Source organism: Pan paniscus, chromosome 13 (genome assembly GCF_029289425.2).
Source record: "Pan paniscus chromosome 13, NHGRI_mPanPan1-v2.0_pri, whole genome shotgun sequence".
Classification (NCBI taxonomy): Eukaryota; Metazoa; Chordata; class Mammalia; order Primates; family Hominidae; genus Pan; species Pan paniscus.
In genome coordinates, this window is record NC_073262.2 from 26,583,379 (window position 1) to 26,600,413 (window position 17,035).

Genomic DNA, 17,035 nt, shown 5'->3' on the forward strand with positions numbered 1-17,035 from the left:
CACCAAAAGGCTCCTGGAAGTGATAAATGACTTCAGCAAAGTTTCAGTATACAAAAAGCAGTAGCATTTCTGTACACCAATAATGTTCAAGCTGAAAGCCACATGAAGAACATAATCCCATTTACAATAGTCACACACACATTCACAAACCTGGCAATACATCTAACTAAGGAGGTGAAAGATGTCTGTCTACAAGGAGAACTACAAAACACTGCTAGGAATCACAGACGACACAAACAAATGAAAAAACATTACATGCTCATGGATTGGAAGAATCGATATTTTTAAAAGGGCCATACTGCCCAAAGCAATCTACAGATTAAACGCTATTGCTATCAAACTACCAATGTCATTTTTCACAGAATTGGAAAAAAACTATTCTAAAATTCATATGGAACCAAAAAAGAGCCTGAAGAGACAACGCAAATCCGAAGCAAAAAGAACAAATTTGAAAGCATTACGTTACCCAACTTCAAACTATACTATAATGCTTCTGTAACTAAAAGAGCATGGTACTGGTATAAAAACAGATGCATAGATCAATGGAACAGAATAAAGAACCCAGAAATAAAGTCACACACCTACAGCCATCTAATCTTTGACAAAGTTGACAAAATTAAGCAATGGGGAAAGGACTCCCTATTCAATAAATGGTGATGGAATAGCTTGGTAGCCACATGCAGAAGAATGAAATTGGACCACTACCTTTCACTATATACAAAAATTAACTAAAAATGGATTAAAGATTTCAATGTAAGAACTCAAACTATAAGAATGGTAGAAGAAAACCCAGTAAACACCGTTCTGGACATGGGCCTTAGGAAATAATTTATGACTAAGTTCTCAAAAGCAATTGCAACAAAAACAAAAATTGGCAATTGGGACCTAATTAAACTAAATAGCTTCTGCACAGCGAAAGAAATTATCAACAAAGTAAATAGAAAATCCACAGAAATTATCAACAGAGTAAATAGACAATCCACAGAATGGGTGAAAATATTTGCAAACTATGCAACCAACAATTGTCTTATATCCAGAATCTATAAGGAACATAAACAATTGAACAAGCAAAAAACTAACAGCTCCATTAAAAATTGGGCAAAAGACATGAACAGACACTTTTCAAAAGAAGATATACAAGAGGCCAACAAACATAAGAAAAAGTGCTCATTATCACTAATCATCAGAGAAATGCAAATCAAAACCATAATTAGATACCTTCTCATACCAGTCAGAATGGCTATTATTAAAAAGTCAAAAAACAACAGATGTTGGTGAGGCTGTGGAGAAAAGGGAACGCTTACATACTGTTGGCGGGAATGTAAATTAGTTCAGCCACTGTGGAAAGCAGTTTGGAGATTTCTTAAAGAACTTAAAACAGAATTACCATTCAACCCAGTAATCACATTACTTGGTACATATCCAAAAGCAAACAAATTGTTCACCCCAAAAGACACATGCATTCACAATATTAAGCACTATTCTTAATAGTAAAGATTCCGTAATCTATGTAGGTGCCCATCAGTGGTGGACTGGATAAAGAAAATGTGGTACACATACACCATGGAATATCATGCAGCCATAAAAAAGGAATGAACTCATGTTCTCTGCAGCAACATGATGTAGCTGGAGGCCATTATCCTAAGATAATTAACACAGGAACAGAAAACCAAATATCGCATGTTCTCACACATAAGTGGGAGCTAAACATCAGGTACTCATGGCCATAAAGATAGCAACAATAGACAACAGGGACTACTAGAGGGGAAAGGGTGGAAGGGGGAGCAAGAGTTGAAAAACTGACTGCTAGGCACTATGCTCAGTACCTGCGTGAGGAGATCATTTATACCACAAACTTCAGCATCACGCAATATACCCAGTTAACAAATCTGCACATGTACCCCCTGAATCTAAAATAAAAGTTGAGGAGAAAAAAATAAATAAATTTTTTTTAAAAGGCTGAAATAAACCACTAAGTAAAAGAAGCAGGGCAGGGAAACACCATTTAAGCCCTATGGTGTCTAGTCATAATTATTGTAACTATATAAATCCACATATTATACATAATACACATATATAAAAATAAATTCAGGAAGATATAACAAAATATGAAGAATAGTTACCTGAAGGTGGTAGGATAACTATATTTTTCTGTATTACATTCTTTTTTTTTAAAAATAGTAAACATGTATTCATTTTCCAATAGAAATAATTTTTAGAGGCAACGTGTTTAAGCATCCTAACTTTGGAGAAATACAGCATTTTAATCTATAGATGTCAGACACTTCCCATATTTAATAAAAACTAAGTCTGCAGACAAAAATTATAATTGTATGAAGAATCTATGAAGAGAAACCATGATGCCTACCTTCTGGAGAGAAGTGATGAAAACATAACAAGCGTTGTGTGTGACTCAGCAGTGTAATGGAGGCAGTTAATTTCCAGATGCTCTATGTCTTTACGAGTCCCTATAAGGGAGTACCTCTTCTCTCTGGAACAGAAATAACATGAGTCCACACATTTATTTAAAGGCTTGTTTTCAAAATCATTAACAGTATTGTTGGCATTTTTTCACTTCCAAACATCAATAAGTCTTTGCCAAAGAACTAGAGAGAATCAAGGTATTAGTATCTTCATCCTTCAGAAATACTATGATTAACTACCAGAAATAATTAAAGCAAATGTTCTATACTTTATTTTCATATGTTTAATAATATAATCAGAAGAAACATATTTAATAAATTAAAAATTATTGATAAAAATAGTAGTATAATTTTGTATATCTACTATCTACCCAGACACAATGCTAGATCCTTTATATCTCATTTAATCCTCTCAACATCTTTTTATTTGATATTTATTCAACAATATTTATTGCTCTGTGCCAGGTACTGCGGGAAGCACTGGAGATATAATGGTGATCACTATAATGATACAAGACAGTCATTAACATTCCCACTTTAAAATGTGGTAATTGAGGCTTTGGGATTTAATATTAAATAGTCTAACTTCAAACCTACTCTTTCTATTATAGCCCAATTAAAAGAAGTTTGCCAGTCTTATCACCATCACCACTAAAAACAAAAATAAACTCCAAACCTTTTAAGTTAAAATGGAAAATACCAAAAAATACCAAAAAATCCCCAACAACTCAACTAAATGTAGTATAAAATATATACAAAATATCTCTATATAGCCTTTATAATTGGCAATATCACCTAATTTAATCCTCACTTAATCTCATGATATAGGTGTTAGTATTACCATTTTGTAGATGAGAACACTGTCTTAGAAAGATTCAGCTTAAATCTGGGTCGGCCTAATTCTAATGCTTAAAAATCTCAAAAAGAGAAAAAGAAAAAAAAAAAAACTTACATTAAAACGGAGAAAGCAACAAAGAAGTAAGAAAAACAACGCATTTAAGCAGCCTGATGTATGCACACACATACAAAACACACACAGTATCACACACCTATATGGATTGTGGTACTGCCATTCAATAAACACCCATCATTATCTGGCAAAACAGTATTGGGGTGGGAGGAGGATGACAGGGGAAAGCAACTACCTAGGAGGAGAAGCTGAATGAAAATCATCCTCAAACACAGATTGTAGCTATACAGGCCACTTACTTTCAAGTGGGGTCTCACAGAAAAATAGCAGGAAATATTACCACTCACTTGCTTAGACCTTAGGAAAGTTACTTATCTTTGGGCCACAGCTTCCTATCTGTAAATGACAACAATAACAGTATCTAACTAATAGAGGTGTTATAAGGATTAACATTCACAAAGCACTTAAAGTATCAGTTTCAATAATAAATGCTATATGTGTGTGTGTGTGTGTGTGTGTGTGTGTGTGTGTGTATGTGTGGTTTAAAATAAATATCTGAGTGGGGTTAATTATATTAATAGAGCCCCTTCATGGAGCATATTACTCGCAGTTATATTTTGTCTGTTAACATCTCAAATAATCCTCACTTCAATCCTATGAGGTATATATTATTGCCACCTGGCTTTTAGCTTCAAAAGGCAGAAACTTGATTTTATCAACTCCCTCAATCATTAGAAACTCATCAACTTAAAAGGGAAATTTTTTTGTGGTTCCAAAATGATAGCCAATGAATTGGATAAAACACTACATATCGATATCAAGTCTATCTTGAGTACCAAACCGCTAAGAAATTACTTCATTACTATAAAATTAAAACATGGAGAATTAAAAACTCAAATTAGACCTCCCATCAAGCCATAGTAGTCTACTGTGTTAAAAATTTCCTTTTACATGATATCATACCTTGAGAAGGCATACCATTACCAATGTAATGTTTTTGCAAAGAATATTTAGCCTAAATTTAACAATAAAAAATTTCAGAAATATTCAAACTAAGTGACATCTTGCAAACAACTGGCCCAGGGTAATCAAAAATGTCAATGAGATTAGAGTCCAAAGGCTAGAATTTGATGGGGATAGGCAAGTAATTTGTTTACCTTCTGGCATGAAGGTATTGGGAAGCCTCATAGAGATTTGAAATTTCACTTGAGAACCCTGGCTTGTCCTAAGGACTAAAGTCGGTTAGTTTGTGAAAGATTTTAAAGAGTTTTTAGGCAGAATGGAAGGAGTTGCTGAGAATAAACAACCAGGAAATAAAGGATTCTGAAGGGAGAGAGGGACCCAAATCAGTGTTGAGATGTTGGTGAGTAGAAGAACTGATACAGAGAAAAAAGGGAAGGAGAAAAAAATCTGAACCCTGGAAATTATACAGCCTCTGGGAATTACATAGCAGGTATAGTTATGCACAAGACAATCTGCTGATGTGGGGAGGAAATATCAGTACTTACCTGTTTTCTATAAAAATAAAAAAGCTTTAGTAATATTTATATAGATAAACACTAGTACCTTTAAAATATATTTTTATTGAGGATAGACAATAAATTTATTTATTTATTTATTTTTTGGTATAGAGTATGTGACCAAGATGGTGATCATCATTTGTAGGAACGAAAGAAAGACTTTTAGGTGTTGGCAGGTACTAGGATATTTGTCCCTGCTCTTAGGGGTGAGGGAGAAAGTACAGTGCTTGGATGGCCTTCTGCTCAGGGGCCAGTGTTGACTGTGTGTTGTACTGTTGTTAATCTGGAGGCATGATGTGTTCTGAAGCTCATGTGAAAATGAGAGATGAGTTCATTGAGATTCATCAAACTCTGCTCCATTTTCTTGCTTATTTATACAGAAATAAATGATACTTTGAGAAGAAATGTGGAAAACATAGTCAGAGATGATGAAAATTCCTGGGTGAGAAACTTGAAGGACTTGAGGGCAAAGTGAGGCCACTCACTTTGGAGACTTGAGGGCCACTCACTTTGGCCCATGTGGGTGAAAGAAAGCTGGGAAAGGGGAAGGAACAGCCTACCATATCCTTTTTGTGAAAAAAACAAGATTTTTTTAGATCATGTATTGAGATGGTAGTGAGGAATGTGTTTCATCCAGAGGAAGACATGGCAGAAAAGGGGATGGAAGCACCTCTGCCTTCAGAATGCTATGTATGTCCGGTGCCAAGAATGAGCTTGAGATTTTAACACAGTCATCACAGAGACCTGATAGGCACGAGGCATCTGTCCTCCTTCACACTGTGGTGTCTATATCCAACCTGTGATCTGTCTCCTGTCCCCATCATCCCCAACTTTAGCTTCTCTCCACGTTGTCACGAGTGCCTGCTCAAAAGTCCTCACTGGGTCCTGTCTACGGAATCCAGCCCATTGGCAAGGTTTGGTCAGCCCAAATTTGAATGTCTTTAGGCAGAACTCATACAATTCAGTTTGCCACAGGTCTATCACTTCACATCATATGTTTGTGTTTGTTTTCTGCCTGTCCCTTAAAGCTTTTGAATTCTCAAACACAGGATAAAGTCCAGATTCATTGGCCCAGCATACAAAGGCCTGTTCCTGTGTGTTTCTCCTAACTCATGTCTCATGGTAATATCCTCAGAGGTGACTCAGATCTCTAAACTGTGTGCTTTGCAAAAACATAAAAAGTAATACACATATTTTGCTCATATGATGATCTCTGCTTTCCCTTTTTTGTCTGCTTATCTTTCAAGTTAGCTGAAATGTCATTTCCCCACTGACATGTCTTTCCTGAATCTTTGAGAGAGGACAGGTATCTTCCTCTTTTGTGCTCCTTCTGCACTTTATACGGTCTTTATTGTAGTCTTTATAACATTTTACTGATTATTATGTACAAATACCTAGAACCTGACACCATGCCTGCCATTTCATAGGTGGCCAATAAATGTTTTTGAATGAGTTAAAAAATGTCAACAACATGACAGACACATAAGGCTGGGAATTTTTTTTTTTTTAGATTAAAGGAGATTAAGCAGATATAACCACTAAATACAACGTATGAACCTTGACTGGACCTTAGATCAGGAGGAAAAAGATAGCTATAATTAATGGACAACTGGGAAATTTTAAATATCGGTTTAAAGAATCTCTATCAAAAACACATTTAAAACTATCTCAGGTAGTTTATTCCTTTATAAAAATTATTCACTCATACATTTATAATAATATTAAATATCTATTCAGTGTAATAACCCTGCAGGTAAAAATTCTTGTAAGTAACAGAACCTGCAAAAATTCTTGTAAGTAAAATGTAGGCTTGGCTTGGCCAAGAGGGTCAGGTGAAGGGTAGTGAGGACCCCTCTATCTCAGTCTGGCAAGTTAGCAAAATAACTAAACTATCATCTGCTACATTTCAGGACTCAGACCATCTGCCTACTGAAGTATTTCCCTTCTAATTGAAGGGAAAAATTCAGACTGTTGGAGCAGGTTGGCTGCTTTATGCAGCCTTCGGTAAAGTCCTACAAGAAAGAGTGGAAGGTCAGGAAGCAGTGAAGGAAAAAAAGATACCTTTGCCAATAAAGCTACTTTTTATCTGTGTCTGAGAATAGGAGATCTGGACATTAGCAAGAGTGAAGAAGCCAAATTACAAATGCTTTATAATTATCTGGTATCTATTTTTTGAATAGGTTATTCACATGACATAGAATTTTAAAGATATAAAAAGGGAGTAAAAAATCTCTCTCAGTCTTGTCCCTCAGCCATCTGTTTCTTCATTCCCCAGAGGCAACCCCCATTACCACTTTCATACATCCTTCCAGAGATGTTCAATGCATTGCCATACTACACATAAATTTCCACAAATGAAGCAGGTTATGCATACTGTTCTATACCTTGCTTTCCTCGTGTAAGATGTTTTGTCAACTGATCATATCAGGACATATAAAGCTGCCTTATTATTTTAAGAGCATCATTGTATAAAGCTTACATGAGAAAAACCATAAAGTAGACAAGAATGCAAGAGGATATAACCATTTTCTTTTATATAAAGAATATGGCCATATTCTTTATGTAAAAACATACCACTAAAAACCTAGAGTACCACTAAAAACATAGAGTACACAAGAATGCAAGAGAATATAATAGATGTTTTCTCATGCAAATAAATAAGGTACGGGCTACTAGGCAGGAAAGAGTTTGGAGGGGCTGTGATTAAGGTAACTGAGCATTGGGTACCAAAGACAAAGGCTAAGAAAGGTAGTTGGGAAGATTTGTCTGAAGACATTTTTGAATCCTAAACATTCCATTGTATTGTGGCAGAGCATGTGAAAAGTTATTGAAGCTTCCATCATGCGAGGGGTGCAAAAGCGGCTAAGACTAAGCTGGAAGACATAAAGGAGACTGGGGTTTGAAGGGTAAGGAATACATGGTTCTCACAATTGGAAATTACAGCAAGGACCATGGCAGTGGATCCAGTATATGAAGTCCAGAGGCCAAGCAAGCGGAACTGACACAAGTAGATGCTGGCACATGGTACCAAAAGGCCAAGGGCCAAGCAGTTACTCAACAGAGGCCAGCAAGAACAGAAAAGAATATGCAAACCCATACGTGTTGATGATGCCTCAGGATATGTCAGTCTCCCTCAGGAACTTGAGGAAGAGTGAAAGGGAAGAAGAGGCCAGGTATGGTGGCTCACGTCTGTAATCCCAGCGCTTTGGAAGGCTGAGGTGGGAGAACTGCTTGAGTTCAGGAGTTCCACACAAGCCTAGGTGACGTGGCAAAACCCCATCTCTACCAAAAATACAAAAATTTGCCACGTGTGGTGGTGCATGCCGGTAGTCCCAGCTACAAGGGAGGCTGACATGGAAGGAGGGTTTGAGCCCAGGAGGTGGAGGTGGCAGCGAGCCAGAATTGAGCCTTTGTACTCCTGTGTGGGCAACAGAGCCATATCCTGTCTCAAAAGAAGAGTAGAAGGGATACAAATAGGAGATAGGGGTGGAATCTTAGTTTAAAACTGAAATTAATTTTAATTCAGAAATGACCAAGTAACTTCAAATTTATCTGTGGAAATGTTATTGGTGGGGGTACCAGGAAAAGACACTGAGATCAATCAATTTTTTGATATAGGCAAACAATGTTTTACAGATTTAAGATCAATAACTACAAAACTTAAACTTACATAGCCAGCTCTTAGGGGTGTTAGAAGGATTCAATGACATAGGTGTGAGAAAATAGAATGGTGGATTTTCTGATTACAATTTCTGATAGTAACCTTTCTTTGACTTTTCTCCAAGTTTTGGGACCTTTATTGCAGTCCCATATGTGGAAACCACACATGCCATCTTATCTTACACAGACTCAGTTCCAAAGAGCATTAACTTTGAAATAAATGAATCTTGAATTTGAATTCGACTTTTGTCATGCACTAGCTGTATGAATTTGGGGAAATAACTTCTTTGAATCTTCGAGTCTTCATCCATAAAATATAGAAGTCAAAAATCATTTCATACATGTATTATGTAAGACAATAAAATATACAAAGCAAATTGTCTGGCTCATGGTTGGTGGACCTATCTTCTTTCTCTAAAGTTTATTTATTTATTATTATTTTATTATTATTATTATTCTTTAAGACAGGGTCTCACTCTGTCACCTAGCCTGGAGAGCAGTGGTGCGATCATGGCTCACTGCAACTTTGACCTCTGGGCTCAAGTGATCCTCCCACTTCAGGCTCCTGAGTAGCCATGACCACAGGTGAGAGCCACCACACTTAGCTAATTTTGTTTATTTTTGGTAGAGAAGAGGGCTCACTATGTTGCCCAAGCTGGTCTCATACTCCTGGGTTCAAGCCATCCTCCTGCCTCCGCCTCCTAAAGTGCTAGGATTACAGGTGTGAGCCCCATGCTCAGCCTTTCTTTAAAGTTTAAACTATGTTGCCTAGCTTTTAAAATTAATTAATTAATGTTTTGAGACAGGGTCTCGCTCTGTCGCCTAGGCTGAAGTGTGGCGGTGGGATCTCGGCTCACTGCAATCTCTGCCTCCCAGGCTCAAGCCACCCTCTCACCTAAGCCTCCTGAGTAGCTGGGACTATAGGCATGTGCCACCACACCTGGATAATTTTTGTAGAGATGGGGGTCTCACTTTGTTGCCCAGGCTTGTCTTGAACTCCTGAGCTCAAGTGATCCGCCTGCCTTGGCCTATCAAAGTGCTAGGATTACAGGCATGAGCTACTGCACCCGTCAGTTGCCTAGCTTTTGACTTGGAATATTTGATCATCTTATCATATGTCCTAACTAAAAGAGATTAAGCTCTACATATATTAAATAATATATGACTACTAGTTATTGTTCCTGGGTTTACTGAGTAATAAACACCCTTACATGCAGTGAAGCAAGCATTTAAATATATAAGCATTTAAATATAAAATATATGATACATAAACAGAAATCTCCTCAAGTCTTACCCTGAGACTGAGTACAAGGGTTGGATATACAATTTCCCACTTTCTCCACATAGATATTGGCATTTCAAAAGATATTTGCCTCAAATCCAACAAATGTTAAAAAGAAGAAACTTCACAACAGATAATAAAAATCAACAGTATCTATTATTCATAAAGATGGTAGATTGAACATATGCACTTAACTCTATCCCTTTCCAAAACCAAACTAAAATATAATTTTATCTTAAGTATTTTATTAAAAAGCAAAAACAAGGCTGGGCACAATGGTAGTGTCTGTAATCCTAGTGCTTTGGCAAATCAAGGCAAGGGGATCACTTGAGACCAGGAGCTTGAGGTCAGCCTGGGCAACATAGCAAGACCTTGCCTCTATAAAATATTTTAAAAAGTAGTCAGGCTTAGTGGCACACACATGTAGTCTCAACTGCTTGGGGGACTAAGGCAGGAGGATCACTTGAGCCCAAGAGTTCCAGGCTGTAATGAGCTATGTTAGCACCACTGCACTCCAGCCCAGTGACAGAATGAGACCTTGTCTCTTAAAAAAAAACCAAAACAAATAAGAAAAAGGAGAATGAGAGATGAGTGACAGTAACCGCAGTTTGGAAGCTAGAAAGCAGGACTACTGCTAACTGACTTAGCAGACCCAAGCAAGCTGGTTTCTAAACCAGCAGTTGGTAATGATAAGCTAGGCAGCAATTTTGTACTACAATTTCCAAAAGACTTAGGAATTGGTGACAGCCAGTGCTTACGGAAGTGAGATAAAGATGAGACTATGAACAAACTTGGTTAGAAATTTATTTAAGAATTAGATACTTTCTTTAGAGGAATAAAAGAATAGGTGGCAAAAGTAAATAAATAAATAAACAAAAAAACAAAAGAAGAAGAAACTAAAAAGAATTAGATACTTTCTAATTAACTGCCACCATTCACAACTGGCCAAGTACTTTTCCCTCTCTCATTCTAGCAGAAGACTAAAAGTTCACTCTTTGGTGTGAGTAAAATAGGAGGTTCTTGAACTGGGGAATTTTTTTTGTTTTTGAGATGGGGTCTTGCTCTGTTGTCCAGGCTGGAGTGCAGTGGTGTGATCTCAGCTCACTGCAACCTCCACCTCCTGGGCTCAAGTGATCCTCCCACCTCAGCCTCCCAAGTAGCTGGGACCAAAGGCACATGCCACCTTACCTGGCTAATTTTTGTATTTATTTATTTATTTTTTTCAGCAGAGATGGGGTTTCACCATGTTGGCTGGGCTGATCTTGAACTCTTGACCTCAAGTGATCCACCTGCCTCGGCCTCCCAAAGTGCTGGGATTATAGGTGTGAGCCACTGTGCCCAGCCATGAACTGGGGAATTTTGAAGGGTACTCTACTGAAAAGAGGAAAACTGAATGAAATTTTATTTGCTGAATATTGAGACTCTAAGTCCTCTTTTACTTGGTTCACACAATGCTAGCAGCCCATCTTATAGTCTCTAGGTAGGAAAGTGGAAGAAGATTCTTCTTTGGTGAATCTAATAGGCCCAAAAGAAAGATATTCAATAAAACAATATTAGGTTCCTGGATAAAACAGCAGTCAGATCTAGGAAATTCATAGTCATTAAGCCCCAATTACATGTTATCGAGGTATCCACTTTTTTACTTCCTTAACTATAAGGTGACAGCCAAGGACCACTAGACTTCTGAGGAAAGCCCTTAACAGGAAAGATGGAGGGTAAAACAAACAGAAAATAAGACTCTTTAGGGACATAAAATTTGAAAAAATGTTTCTAACATATAAGAGAAGAACTACATCCATGAAAGAAGAATAGATGGTTTAAACAAAAACAAGAGAATATTCAGGGAACAAGAAAGTACTGCTGAGAGACAAAATAATGATAGAAATGAAGAACTCAATAGAAAGGTCAGATCTCCCTGCAAGTAAAGACACTAAGAAAACAAACATAGGAGACAAAGGACATGAATATTAGAAAATTAGTCTGGGAGGTTCAACATCCAAATAACAGAAGGAGAGAACCAAGAAAATAAAAAGAAAAAAAATTCAAAAAATCATTTATAAAATTTTCCTGCACTAAAGAAGATGAATTTTCAGATTAAAAGGGCTCACTGAGTACCTGGCTGAATGAATGAAAATAGGCCTCCAAAAGGGCATATCCTAATAAAATTTCAGATCTCTGATAGAAATAGAAAATCTTAATAGCTTCTAGAAACGAAAAATAGATAAAACAGAAATCAGACTATCTTTCAGCTTTTCAACACTGGAGGCTAAAAGACAATGGAGGGAAGCCATAAAAATTCAGAAAGAAAATGAATTACAAACCAGAATCCTATACTCAGCCACAATATCAATCAAATGTCAGTAAACAATAAAGACATCTTTAGACAGGCAAGACCAACTCAAGAAGGAAAAGACATGAAAACTGGGAGATCCAACTCAAAACAGGGGCAGAAAGAAGCCTCAAGTTGATAGTGAAAAGGGATCTGTACTACATGGGACACAGTTTTCAGCCAAATCACAAATAAGTACATAGGGAACCAAGCAAATGACAAGACAGTTATTAATTTTAGGAAAAGCAGAGTTAGATACAGGATATGGTTCAGCTATGAACTGAGTTTATATCATTATAATAACATGCACAATTGAATATTAAACTTAACAAAATCATTATATAACTATATAGAAATGATGGTGTGCTTGTGGCAGTAGGGTAGGAGATAATAAAGAGATCTAAGTCTATAGCTTGCATAGTAAGGATTTAGTAGATTACCTGTGAAACTGAAAAAAAATCAAGAAGTAGAAATATAATCATGTGATTTAGAGATATTCTGTTTTATAATTACCAAAAGACACAGTTAAAAAAGAATTTGCAAATTTCTTCTTTCTTATTTTGGTACTTGGAATATAGTGTGAGATTTTTTATTTCTAGATTTTGTTTTTTCTTCTGTTACATAAACTCATTGTTTGATAATTATAAAATGCAAGTGTTTTTTGAGTGATTTTAAGAATTTGGCTTAAAAATTGATTGCTACCATGTATTATTTTTACTAAGAAGTAACTTGACCCAAAACACCCTGTATGTTTACTTAGGGTATTTTTTTTCAATGTCTGAAAGTCAAAGGCATTCCTGTCACAACTGTAAACAAACTTATCCTAACCGTGTTAAAACATATTCTTGGGTACTCTATTTGTATATTTTTCATGCCTTGAAAATCTGAAGGTTAATCCAAACTCACGTTTTAGCATATTTAAGAAAAAAAACTACTTTTAATATCAGCCTTTTAAATTTCATGAAGATTTTGGTGAGGAATAATAGTATACACTTTAAGTATTGACAAAACTTTGAAAGTTCCTTTCTATAAAATGGGAAATATTCAATATCTAAATACACATCAGGCATGAGAAATCAGTATTTAACACTGGATGTTTTGTGTTTTGTATTTATAATGTTCAAAATGCAAGCATATTTAATCTTTGTCCACATGGCTTTACAAAAGTAAATCTTAAATTACCAAAAAAAAAAAAAAAAAAAGGAAAATGATTGCATCTGGGGATTGGAAACTGATGGAAGGAAGCTTAGAGCAGGGGACCGCTGTTGTAAGTCTTGTACGACTACTTAATTTTTTATATAATTTGATGTGTAACTTTGATAAATTAAAAAAAGCATAAAATTAACTTTAATAATCTGTGGAAACTAAGTAGGCATTTATAAATTCTTAAGTGTGCTGCATATGAATTGCTGTCTCATACAACTTTATAGGAGAAATTTCTAGAAAACAGGTATTGTACCAGACAAGTATCTGCCATGGAAGCTAGCATATAGCAGATATGTAAACATCACTACTTTATTTGGTAACCATGAGAAAAACAGGCACTGTTGTGGGTAGGAGCATAGGTTCTAGATTAGATTCAAATCGTGGCTCTATTTCTTTCTAGTTATATAATCTTGGATAAGATATTAAACCTCTTTTTGCTTAAGCTCCCTTATCTGTAAAATCTTCATTTCATAGGAATGTGGTGATTTTTAAATGATATATGAACAGTAACTACCAAAATGCCTGAGACATAGTAAGTAGCTAATACTTGTTAGCTATTTTGATTTAGTATTCCAAAATTCCTAAATTTGGATCATAAGGATCATGTCCACTGCACCTCTTCCTACTCCTCCACACAGATCTTGGGACATTTTATTTCACACAAATGTCTTGTTCAACTACCCCACACAGATCAAACTCAATTATCACCCTAAAGAAAATCATGCCTGATTAACTACAAAACATAGACTAGAAATAGATGTCATACCTGAAACCACGTCTCTTTTCTTTTCCATCCTTTTTCCTTTAAGAAATCTATAGCAGGATTTGTAATGAGAAGATTTACATTTGAGTAGGTCATATAGCCTGAGTATCCATTTTCTCATCTGTAAAACGGAGATGATTGCATCTGCTGGAGTGGATGTTTGTTGTTTGACTTCTCACCATTCTTTCCTGCTACTTCTGGTAGCTGTATATGGATTTTCCTTTGGAAATCTTACCCCACCTCTAGAGATGTGTCTAGCTGCCAAAGTCAATCAGCATATCCTTCTCTCTCTCTGTCTACAGTGATGGGTCCAGAGATTGGCATTTAGCCAAATCAGGGCCAATGATGCTCAAAACTGTCAGGGCTACCAAGACTGGAGTTAAAAATGCCGCTAATCCAGAGATAGAGAGAGCTGGGAGTCTCATATCAACCTATCTGAACATTTCATCCTATGACCCACCATACCCTTTTTTGGCCTAAGGTAGTGTGTGTGTGTGTGTGTGTGTGTGTGTGTGTGTGTGTATGGCAGGAGGGCTTTAGGCAGTGTGTGTGTGGTGGGGGGGGTGGTTCTTACCTACAACCAAGGAAGTCTTAACTCTTGCCTACCTTATAGGTATTATCTTCAATGTTTCTGGGATGAACTGATATGATAGATATAAAAATATCTGATAAACTCAAAGCAGCATGCAAATGGTAACTGTTATTACTAACATAATTTTTTATAAAACAAGCCTAATGTCTATACAAAGCAAGTTATGCCTTGTAACAGTTACAAATAATTTTTATAAAAACCAAAGTACCCTGTTAAAAGTCTTGACACATTGGATATTATTTGTGAATATATATTTTGTATAAAATATAAGAATGTGCAATTGTTGCTCAAATCATTCCAGGTTATGCCTCTGACAGAGGCTCATTTGCCTTTCTTATACATCAAACATAAAAGGTTAAGCTAGTATCCCTCAAATCTCTATTTTTGCCCTGCGATATTTATGCACCATAAACCTATTTGAACCCTTATGAAAATATGTATTCTCTACTAATTACTTATAAGTGAATTTTACTGGGCTTAATTAGTACAGTCTGGAGAAGTACAATTGTTTTATTATTTATAAATAAAACATTAAGGGGAAACTGAAAAAAGGTACCTACTCCATATTTTTAAAAAGATGATTTCATAAACTTATAAAATACTTTGAAGTCAGAATAAAAATTGGAAGTAAATGGATATTCCAAATGAGCTCACAGCCTTTAAAAAAGCATTTGTTTTCTTAAATATATCTATCTATTTATGTCTACAGGATTAATTTGACTGGCACTTCTTTTCTTTCTGGCTAAAGGAGAAGTAAACTTCAGCTCAACTACTGTTTCATTTCTCAGAAACTGAGTAAGTGCAGTTGAAATAAATGTTGTTTTACAGTATTTGCTCCATCTGATATATCCTTGGTTTTATCTCCAGGTTAGGATCCTTTAGGTAAAGGGTCAGATAATCAGCTAATGAGGCCGATTTTTGTCTCACCCTCTATTATCATTACCTAATGACAGTGAATGTAATAATGCAAAAATGATCATGAGCATGTATGTATACATTTTCTCAATTAAAAATATTCAATTAAGAATTTAAAAATTGAGCTATAATGACTTTTTCAAAAGACAGAAAACAATGAAATAAGAATGATATTCTTGAATTAAAGATAACTTTAATTAAAGATGCCCTGTTGTTTCTGATCTAAAAAGATATACATGGATGGCCGAATAGGAACAGCTCCGGTCTACAGCTCCCAGCATTAGCAACGCAGAAGACGGGTGATTTCTGCATTTCCATCTGAGGTACCGGGTTCATCTCACTAGGGAGTGCCAGACAGTGGGCGCAGGTCAGTGGGTGCACGCACCGTGCGCGAGCCAAAGCAGGGTGAGGCATTGCCTCACCTGGGAAGCGCAAGGGGTCAGGGAGTTCCCTTTCCTAGTCAAAGAAAGTGGTGACAGATGGCACCTGGAAAATCGGGTCACTCCCACCCGAATACTGCGCTTTTCCGACGGGCTTAAAAAGCGGTGCACCAGGAGATTATATCCCGCACCTGGGTCGGAGGGTCCTATGCCCACGGAGTCTGGCTGATTGCTAGCACAGCAGTCTGAGATCAAACTGCAAGGCGGCAGCGAGGCTGGGGGAGGGGCACCCGCCATTGCCCAGGCTTGCTTAGGTAAACAAAGCAGCCAGGAAGCTCCAACTGGGTGGAGCCCACCACAGCTCAAGGAGGCCTGCCTGCCTCTGTAGGCTCCACCTCTGGGGGCAGGGCACAGACAAACAAAAAGACAGCAGTAACCTCTGTAGACTTAAATGTCCCTGTCTGACAGCTTTGAAGAGAGCAGTGGTCCTCCCAGCACGCAGCTGGAGATCTGAGAACGGGCAGACTGCCTCCTCAAGTGGGTCCCTGACCCCTGACCCCCGAGCAGCCTAACTGGGAGGCACCCCCCAGCAGGGGCACACTGACACCTCACAAGGCCAGGTACTCCAACAGACCTGCAGCTGAGGGTCCTGTCTGTTAGAAGGAAAACTAACAAACAGAAAGGACATGCACACCAAAAACTCATCTGTACATCACCATCATCAAACACCAAAAGTAGATAAAACCACAAAGATGGGGAAAAAACAGAGCAGAAAAATTGGAAACTCTAAAAAGCAGAGCGCCTCTCCTCCTCCAAAGGAACGCAGTTCCTCACCAGCAACAGAACAAAGCTGGATGGAGAATGACTTTGACGAGCTGAGAGAAGAAGGCTTCAGACGATCAAATTACTCCGAGCTATGGGAGGACATTCAAACCAAAGGCAAAGGAGTTGAAAACTTTGAAAAAAATTTAGAAGAATGTATAACTAGAATAGCCAATACAGAGAAGTGCTTAAAGGAGCTGATGGAGCTGAAAACCAAGGCTCGATAACTACGT

General features: G+C 37.1%; 1 protein-coding gene across 7 annotated transcripts in view; it reads right to left on the minus strand.

Annotated features, from left to right (window-relative positions):
* The window catches only part of MBD5 (methyl-CpG binding domain protein 5), a 497,156-nt gene that overhangs the window by 169,984 nt on the left and 310,137 nt on the right, over nt 1–17,035 (minus strand). For all 7 annotated transcript variants that reach the window (XM_008969801.5, XM_063595139.1, XM_034954025.3 and 4 more), the window contains one exon: nt 2,369–2,491. The gene's annotated coding sequence lies outside the window, so the exon portion shown is untranslated. The remainder of the gene's footprint in view (nt 1–2,368; nt 2,492–17,035) is intronic.